The following is a 10,485-nucleotide window of genomic DNA, read 5'->3' on the forward strand; positions in this document are numbered from 1 at the left end:
TTGCGTATCCAGTTTGTTAATCTATGTCTTTTTATTGGGGAGTTGAGGCCATTGATATTGAGAGATATTAAGGAATAGTGATTATTATTTCCCTTTATATTCATATTTGGATGTGAGGTTATGTTTGTGTGCTTTCATTCTCTTTGTTTTGTTGCCAAGACGATTAGTTTCTTGTTTCTTCTAGGGTATAGCTTGCCTCCTTATGTTGAGCTTTACCATTTTTTATCCTTTGTAGTGCTGGATTTGTAGAAAGATATTGTGTAAATTTGGTTTTGTCATGGAATATCTTGGTTTCTCCATCAATGTTAATTGAGAGTTTTGCTGGTTACAGTAACCTGGGCTGGCATTTGTGTTCTCTTTGGGTCTGTATGACATCAGTCCAGGATCTTCTGGCCTTCATAGTTTCTGGCGAGAAGTCTGGTGTGATTCTCATAGGTCTCACTTTATATGTTACTTGACATTTTTCCCTTACTGCTTTTAATATTCTTTCTTTATTTTGTGCGTTTGGTGTTTTGACAATTATGTGACGGGAGGTGTTTATTTTCTGGTCCAATCTATTTGGAGTTCTGTAGGCTTCTTGTATGTCTATGGGTATCTCTTTTTTTAGGTTAGGGAAGTTTTCTTCTATGATTTTGTTGAAGATATTTACTGGTCCTTTGAGCTGGGAGTCTTCACTCTCTTCTATACCTATTATCCTTAGGTTTGATCTTCTCATTGAGTCCTGTATTTCCTGTATGTTTTGGACCAGTAGCTTTTTCCGCTTTACATTATCTTTGACAGTTGAGTCAATGATTTCTATGGAATCTTCTCCTCCTGAGATTCTCTCTTCCATCTCTTGTATTCTGTTGGTGAAGCTTGTATCTACAGCTCCTTGTCTCTTCTTTTGGTTTTCTATATCCAGGGTTGTTTCCATGTGTTCTTTCTTGATTGCTTCTATTTCCATTTTTAATTCCTTCAACTGTTTGATTGTGTTTTCCGGGAATTCTTTCAGGGATTTTTGAGATTCCTCTCTGTAGGCTTCTACTTGTTTATTAATGTTTTCCTGTGTTTCCCTAAGTGTGTTCATGTCTTTCTTGAAGTCCTCCACCATCATGATCAAATATGATTTTGAAACTAGATCTTGCTTTTCTGGTGTGTTTGGATATGCCATGTTTGTTTTGGTGGGAGAATTGGGCTCCGATGATGGCATGTAGTCTTGGTTTCTGTTGCTTGGGTTTCTGTGCTTGCCTCTCGCCATCAGATTATCTCTAGTGTTACTTTGTTCTGCTATTTCTGACAGTGGCTAGACTGTCCTATAAGCCTGTGTGTCAGGAGTGCTGTAGACCTGTTTTCCTCTCTTTCAGTCAGTTACGGGGACAGTGTGTTCTGCTTTCGGGCGTGTAGTTTTTCCTCTCTACAGGTCTTCAGCTGTTCCTGTGGGCCTGTGTCTTGAGTTCACCAGGCAGCTTTCTTGCAGCAGTAAATTTGGTATTACCTGTGGTCCCGAGGCTCAGGTTCGCTCGTGGGGTGCTGCCCAGGGGCTCTCTGCAGCGGCAGCAACCAGAAAGACCTGTGCCGCCCCTTCCGGGAGCTTCAGTGCACCAGGGTTCCACATGGTCTTTGGCTTTTTCCTCTGGCGTCCGAGATGTGTATGCAGGGAGCAGTCTCTTCTGGTTTCCCAGGCTTGTCTGCCTCTCTGAAGGTTTAGCTCTCCCTCCCACGGGATTTGGGTGCAGAGAACTGTTTATCCGGTCTGTTTCTTTCAGGTTCCGGTGGTGTCTCAGGCAGGTGTCCTGCCGCTCCTGGGCTCTCATGATTAATCTTTCTACATAGCTTACCTAAATCCTCACCTACAATGATTCTAGGTGCAGAGTTGATGCATAATCCTCCATCTTAACAAATCAGGCAGCAGAAAAAAAAAAACAAAAAAAAAATAAGCACAGTAGCAATTTTCAAAGTTCACTTAGTACAGTGCTGTTACTATGGTAACCCAGGCAGACTACTTCTTTGAAAGAATCACATCAGAGTCTAAACAAGGTCACGTCGTGGTCTTTTACTCTTTTTTCCTCACAAATATTTCCTTTGCAACAGCCTCAATAGAACAGTATCTAGATAATTAGTAATTTTGACTAGATTCTATTGTCTCAGTAATTACTTTTAAAGACTTTGTTTTTTAGGACACTGTCCAATAAAGTAACCTAACTAGGGCTGGGGCGATGGCTCAACTGGTAGGACGTCTGCCTAGCAAACTGAAGCCCTGAGTTTGATATCCATCACCATATAAAACTGGTTATGTTGTTGTTGCACATTCCTCCAATCCCAGCACTTAAGAGGGAAATAGAAGGAAGGGAGTCGGAAGTTCAAAGTCATGCTTGCTACATAATGAATTTGAAGCTAGTAAGACCTATGTGTGGCCTAGCCCTGTCTTTTTTTAATTTTTATTTGAGACTTGCACATTTTGTTTTGTTTTGTTCTGTTCTGTTCTGTTTTTTGTTTTCTCCCTCGAGACAGGGCTTTTCTGCGTAACTCTGGCTATCCCGGAATTCTCTCTATAGACAAGGGTGGACTCAAATTCAAAGATCTACCTGCCTCTGTCGGGATTAAAGGGATGCACTGTTACCACCTGACATGAGACCCAATCTTAAAGAAAGAAAAAAGGGAAGGAAGGAAGGGAGGAAGGAAGGAAGGAAAGAAGGAAGGAAGGAAGGAAGGAAGGAAGGAAGAAAAGAAGGAAGGAAGGAAAGAAGGAAGGAAGGAAGGAAGGAAGGAAGGAAGGAAGGAAGGAAGAAAAGAAGGAAGAAAATGAAACCTGAACACGATTCAACGTCAAAATTTTGCAATGCCAAGTTCTTGACTTTTTGGTACAAAAATTATTTATGTATCCAATATGTAGCAATATTAAAATATATTTAAAACTTTAGGGATATGATAAACAAAATTAATAAATGGCCAAACCATTTTTCTCTCCAGGGCATTCATGCAGCATGTACACCTATAAAGTCTCTACCATGATTTCAGGACAATTCTTACAATGATTATGTGAAGTAAAAGATGTAGCAATGTTTAAGACAAACACAGCCATGACAAATGGGGTCAAGGGAAACAGGAGAAGGAAGCAGAATTACCTCTTACACTGCATGGTGGGGCTGAATGAGCCCCATGGCACAGTGACCACATGGCACATCACACTCAGACCCCTGGGAACGAGCCTGGTATCACAAAATAAAAATAAGGAGCCAGGCAGGGTTACTCACTTCTGTAATCCCAGAACTTGAGTGGTTATGGCAGGAGGATCAGACCTTCACGGTCATTCTCACCTGCATGTCCTCTGAATGTCAACTTTTATTTGTGGCCTAGCAAGCTGTGTGAGAGTTTTGTGCTAAGGGTTTTACTGATCACTGCTTACACAAAATAGTATAATAGAAGCCTTTCAAAAATATGTGGTTTTAAACCTCCATAAATTTACCACTTTAACCATTCCTTAGTATATACAGTTAAACAAACCTCTATAATTTTAAATCAGATATAAGGAAACTTCTCTTAGTACCTTGTAATGAAAGAATAATGTAATCTGATATTTTTTTTGTTTTTGAGAAAAGAATATATATATATATATATATATATATATATATATATACAGATAAGTCATCAATGCATCAAATATATCAATGTAAAACTGTACCAATTTAAACTATACTTGAATAGGAAATATATGTATTTACTAGTACAGGACTGCTTTATGTATAGGTAAATTATGTTGGCTCAAAGTTCTGTTCACATTCCCTAGCCCCCTGTGATACTGGGGACAAAGCATCCATTTCCTCATAGTCCAACTGTTCAAACACAGAGGTCAGAAAACAACCTGATGGAGGTAGTTCTTTTTCTCTACCATCGTGCTCAGGGACTGACCTCAGGCTGTCAAGTTTTGCTTCAGGTGCCTTTACTTGTGAAGCCATTTTTACTGGCTCATCCCAACCTTCTTTGTAATTCTTCTTACATCCTGCTAAGGACAGACCACAGAGTTCTATGAATTAGAGGTAAGCTATATATTACTTATTTTGGGACAGGATTTTATTATGCGGCCAGGTTGGCCTGAACTCACTCTGTAAATAAGACAGGCTTGGACTTGTAATCCTTTTGGGTTGTTAAAGGTCTTTATGTAAACATAAGTTCCTCAAGGCTGAGTCTCAATAACGAGCTTCGTGATTGAAGATGGTGTGAAGAACCTAACCAGACTACCTTAGACTTTCCCTTTGAAAGTCACTCACTGTTCACTCCTTTATCTGAATGGGCCTGTGACTATCCAAATCTGTCAAATGTGTTCTCTGTGTGTGGGAAGCTTGGCATCAGTGTCTTCCCAGGCATTCTCCACCCTATTTTTTTTGACAAGGTCTCTGATTGAATCTGCAGCTCAATGATACCATAATAGGAGTGGCAAGTAAGTCACAGTGTCTATCTCCCCAGAGCTCGAGTTATAGGTGTTTGCTGCCTTTCACAGCCTTTACATGGGTGTTGGGGACCAAATTCACTACAGCCCTAAAATGTATGCTCAGCAGGGCACCATCCTTTACTAATCTGAAAGCTAAACATGTTATCAGACTTCCTAGATTTATACAGAGTTCCACTTGTTTTGCTGTAGCCTGCTTATTGGCAGTGATCATCAATGTGATAAATGCACTTATTTATGTTTCTCTTTCTTTTGTATCAAATAAAATATTATGTGATCACCTCCAGTGGTTATAACCTGAGTCTGTGCTCCCAGGCTACTAGCACTTAGGTTTGCCTCAAGAATTAACTATTCCTTATTTCCTGAGGTAAGTGCTGTATTTTGTGTCAATAGTACCTTCCAGCAATTTTAACTTCCTAATAAATATATTACTAGTATAATCTACCCCAGCACTCATTTATATCTAAGACAGGAGGCAGATGTTTCTGATAATTTAGTAAAAGAAGCTATATCACATCTTTTTTTCCAAATCAACTGTCAAATCTATAAATCAAGGTGCATACTGGTATTGAGTACTGGCATTCCTTAGCAAGAACTAAAATTATGGAATTCCTGTGGATGTGTTTCCTTCACTGAGGTACTCAATTAAATTCTAACACTTAACAAGAATGGCTACATTTATCATTACTATTCTAGCACAGAACCTATGTCATACTGTGAAAGTTCAGGGACACCAATATCACGGAACTAACAGTGACCTCATCTGACATGGCATCAGATATATATTACAGCAACAGTAGTTTTGTACTTCTGAATATATCTCCCAATAGAGCCGCACAGAAAAGTTTACTGAGAACAATTTACGTGCGTATTTAAAAAGCTCTTTACTAATCTGCATTAGTCAAATCTCTTTGCACTTTGTAAGGTGTGGGCTGATGCTCTCTACTCAGCAGACAAAGAAGGAATACATTTTAGTGCAAGGATGGCAAATCACTGACAGTTCATGGGAAATGGTAAAAATTCAAACTGAGTGTCTGCATTTGGTTCTAAACTTAAAAGACTTTTTTTTTCTATTCCCAACAGAAGATCAGTAGCAAGTCATAGCAGGATTCCATGGAAATGAGAAACTGAAGCGATCAGAGAACTCAATTTGCAGTTAAATGGGCTGTAAACAATCCTTACATGTTCATCAAAGAAAATACTTAAATATTAAATACTTGGTTGGAAGAGGGATTCTTGTGCACCTAACCATTTCTTAACCTCACTAATAAACAAGGAAATTTCAACCTCCCCAACCCCACCAAGGAAAAACAACAAAAAATCTTCAAAAACAAACAGAAAAAAAAAACACTCTAAACCACTAAATTAAAACCCAAGGCACCCATAGATTAAAGCCACTGAGCAACAGACAGGATTGAAACAGCATCACAATTCTTACCAATTGACTGAAAATCTTGTGATAATAACTGTTAATTGAAATGAGATTAAAACTATATTCAAGGCTAAAGTGAGATGTCCGGGTTCTGAAGCCTCAGCACAACCAGCAGCAGGGACGGCAGAGTCCAGGGCAACAGAATGCAGTAGTAAGGGCTCAGATGGGAGACCTCAGCCTACCTTTGTGAGTGTTGTAAAGGGCTGGAAATGTCAGGGTGAAGAAAGTCGTAGAGTATTTGCCAGGCAGCATTTACTGGAAGAGGAAAGGCTCTTCTTGTGTCACGGTACCAGCACAGGCACTGGATGAAGCGAAGCCAAGCAGGAATGCACTGAACAGTGGCTCGCACTCTGTATGTATTTCTGTTGCAAAATTCTGGTTCTGTGAAGATTTCAAAGAAGAACGAAAACAATATCGCAATTCAAATAAATTAACTGTTCATACCATTTAGTCACACACTACAACTACCCATCAGCATATCCATAAAACCCTAACCCGTGCTTCACAGTCACTTTCTCCTATGCAGACACTACTTGCACAACCTCTTTAGTGGCTGAGAAAACGAGAGAAGCTGAGGTGACTACTGGGCAATTCTTTTTGTGATTTCTGAATATCCTAGAACGAACTCAAACAATTTTGTATTTTGTTCAAGTGTAATAAAACTATAGGAAAAGAGTCTATGAATAAAAGGAAGAAAAACACATGCTTTGTTCTATGACTTTAAACATAGGAAAATGTAGAAATATCCCGGGTACTGAGACAGCTTTGTAAGTGGCAAGATACTATAAACATACACCCAGAGCACACGCTCTATGGCCTCCTCATAATCATAGAACGCTTATGGCTCATTATTGCTTTAATTGCTGCTCTGCAGTAGTTTTTGTTTTGGGGACAGGATTTCATTTATGCACCCCAGGATGACTGGCCATCCTATGGGTTCAGCCTCCTCAGTGCTGGGATTGCAGGTGAGTGGTGGCCTGCCATACCCAATTTATCATTATCTTTTGTGAGTACATGCTAGGTCTCTCTACACTTAGATCTTTGTAATTAATGCAAACTTCCTAACTAAATTAACTTGGTGTCACCTAAGCATGGGTAAAGAGCCAGAAGAAGGTCAAGACTTCTGAACTGACCAGGATGTTCTTTCTCAGGCATTCGACCTGATTCTAAGCAATCAGTACTTGGACCACTGGCTCCTACAATGGCATCCTGAGCATTTCTATGAGGACTAGCTGCTGGCACTCTAGCAGTTGTGATACAGCTACCAACACATATGAACGTTGAGATATAACTGCAGAATTCTTTAAATGTAAGTTGTAAATGTTTTGGCAAGAGGTTGACTAAAATCCTAACACAACTTAAATGCCAAATAAATGATTTCAGATAAGGAGATTGCTAACAGGGTGCCAAGCACATTTAATTCTGTGTGTAATGCTATTGGATGAGTTTTCATCATGACATTCACTGTCGTTGTTATCATTCCCAACAGTCCTTTGTTTATGCTGGCATTCACTAGTGTGAATAAAAAATCATACTATATCTTGCGGATCATTTGGCAACAGGCCCTTATTCTCATCCCATTTAAGTTCAAATTGTAAAAGCAGATCATATATTCCAGGTCCAAGTGAATCACTGACAGGCTGTTCAGCTGATCGGCCATCCAGAAATTGGCAAAGCCTACCTTATGAAAGGCAGCAGTAAATACTCAAAAATGAGAAAAAGAAAGGAAAAAAATGAGAAAACATAGAATCAGTTCTCTACTGCAAGGCTGACCATTCAGAATGACTGCTGTTAAAAAGGAAACCAATAAATAACACACGTACACTAAGCCCAGACAACGAGGGTGTGTAACCCAGTAAAGTAGGAAGGAGTTGAATGCAAAATTGGAAGGTAAACAGTGGATGAGTGTGTGTTTGTTGTTGGGGAAAGCAGAAACCAAGTGGAGAGAGAATACGCTAGCCATAGTGGTTCGTTCCTGTAGGCCTTCACTTAAAAGGCTGAGGCAGCAGTGCAACAAGTTTGAGGCTAGCCTGTGCTATGGAGTAAGAAAAATAAGTGATGTAAGCACAAGAGGTAACCCGGTGTTGGACTACAAATCATTTGTTGGACAGGGTAAACTTGGCTGACTACAAAGCTCTTCTTTGCCTATAAAAGACAGGAAGGGACAGACAGTGGTGGCTCATGCCTTTAATTCCAAAAGAGGGAAGAAGAGGCAGGCAGATCTCTGAATTGTTATCCAGCCTGGTCTACAATATGAGTTCTAGGACAGCTGCACAGAAAAACCCTGTCTCACAAAATCAGAGAGAGAAAAACTGGCAGGGAGTGTGATCATCTGAGGCCTGTTGCATTCTCTAACCTAAATGACACTCTTAGAGCATTGGGTTTCAAGCCCAGGATCTTATGCATATGAGGCATGCACTCTACCACTTGACTGCACCCACAGACTATATAATATTGATTTCACTAATGTAATGGTAATGACTGTGTTGGCCTTAACATTTCCACAAAAATCACCTCTGACCACTATTCTGAAAATAATGATAAATGTGTTGTTAAGCAACTAACTCATGCAATATATTCTCTTAGAGTTTATAAATGGGTATAGCTCAATTCTGATAACAATTCTCTTAAGGGGAGTAGGTTGAGACAGGCTGCACTATGTACCCCAGGCTGGCCTCTAACTTGAAATTCTCCTGCCTTTACTCAGTAAGGCCAGGATCATAGTGTGTAACAGCACGGTCAACTTTCTCATAGTATTTCCTAAGCTAGTCCTTTGTTATTCACATTAACACAAATTCACCTTGACTGGTTTTCTTTAAACCTGTTATAATTATAAAAAAAAAATTCCTGTCATTGCAGAGGAGAACCAGATACTGTTTGTTGTGCAGTGGACCCAGTGGTACCTGCGTGGAGGAGAATGGATAGAGATAGCTTTTAACTTTATCCTCTTAGTCTCCCTTTACTTTATCATACAGAAGAAAATTTATAGATAATATTGCATTCCTCTGACACTATAGTAATTCTGAAAATGAGCTTAAATTCCTAGCTCTCTGGATGTATCCTTTTTTTATTTAGTAGACACATTCAACCAGGGAAACTATGGCAGGCCTGCCCTCAGATGTGGTTGGTTCTTTCTCTTTATTCTACAAACATTTCTCTTCAGAGAGATACATGACTATATAATATGAATCAATCTTGAATATCATCTATAACAGATAAGGTTTGAATTAGCTATGGAAACAATAATAACAAGTTTTGAGATACTGGTCTCTGGAGCCGATATATTTTGATTCTATGATCCTCAGCCTGTGCTGATAACCACTGAACACTCTCCAGGTCCCTTAAGTTCATGTCCATGCACACGCAATTTTACACAAAAAAATTGGTAAAACCTGATCTGTGCCCAGGCAGTCATTGCACATGCCTTTAGAGTCAGAGGCAGCAGATCTGGGTGAGTTCAAGATTAGCCTGTTCTGTAGATCCTGGTCTCAGACAAACAGGGCCACACTGAAATACGTGCCTTGAAAAATAACAACAGCAGCAGCAGCAGCAACAAAAATAAACAAAACATAACAAATTGATCGCTAATGATATAACTAAGGACTCTATTTTAAAACTTTAGTTAGCTTACTAGAAGAATGAGGTAATGTTACTATTGGAAAGTCTGGGACTTTGTGCTATCTAATTGGATTCCTAGTTGGGGCAAAAAAATGATAGGATAGAGGATAAAAGACTTCCTTAGTATAAATAGAATGCACTATATTTGACACAGTAACTTTACAGAAATATAGTACTTAAATTTCTAATTTTTTTTTGGGGGCGAAAAGAAGGTAGCATAAGTCAATTATAAAGATTCCGATACAACTATGAATATAAATGTTGAGCAATCTTTATTTTTAAGACCAAGTATTTTTCAGTAAAAATAAAGGAGAAAAAAAGGGAAATAAGATATTTATTTTAGGACAAAAGTTTACAAACATTTTCAATAAATAAAACTATGGTGAAAACATTAAGTTAATACTCTGACACACATTTTAGGGAATAATTTTATAAATGGAGTTTGAGTAAATAGTCAAACTGATTTTAAATGACCTATACCCTATAACACTTCTGTTTTAGTAATGATATTACAAAAGCAACAAATCACTGCTTCAAAGAAGGCGTTTACTAGTGTGTTAATCCTTTTTATACCTCACTCCAGCCTATTCAACCAATCAGTCTAAATTTATCATCACACAGTTCAGACCTAGATACACATCCATTCAACAGGGATCATTCTACTCATCAGTGAAAATAATTATGCATGAAATGATGGCTTCCTACTCAAAAAAAAAAAGGACTCACTGAGGCACTGCTCACAAAGTACGCATCTATGCCATCCTGCTATTGCAACATCATCACAGTAAGCTTTCTGAATCTTCCAAAACCGTCATTTAGAAATAAGTTTATAGAAATGCTAGATCGGTGGCTCTATAGTTATGTACTGCTGATTTTGTGTAGGAAGGAGCTTAGTTCCCATCACCCATGCTTGGTTCACCACTGTCTACAACTCAACCTTCAGGGATCAGACACAATCATTAGGCTTTCATGAATACCAACCACATATGTGGTAGCCATACACATACAT

The sequence above is a fragment of the Rattus norvegicus genome, assembly GCF_036323735.1.
Source record: "Rattus norvegicus strain BN/NHsdMcwi chromosome Y unlocalized genomic scaffold, GRCr8 chrY_unlocalized_11, whole genome shotgun sequence".
Classification (NCBI taxonomy): Eukaryota; Metazoa; Chordata; class Mammalia; order Rodentia; family Muridae; genus Rattus; species Rattus norvegicus.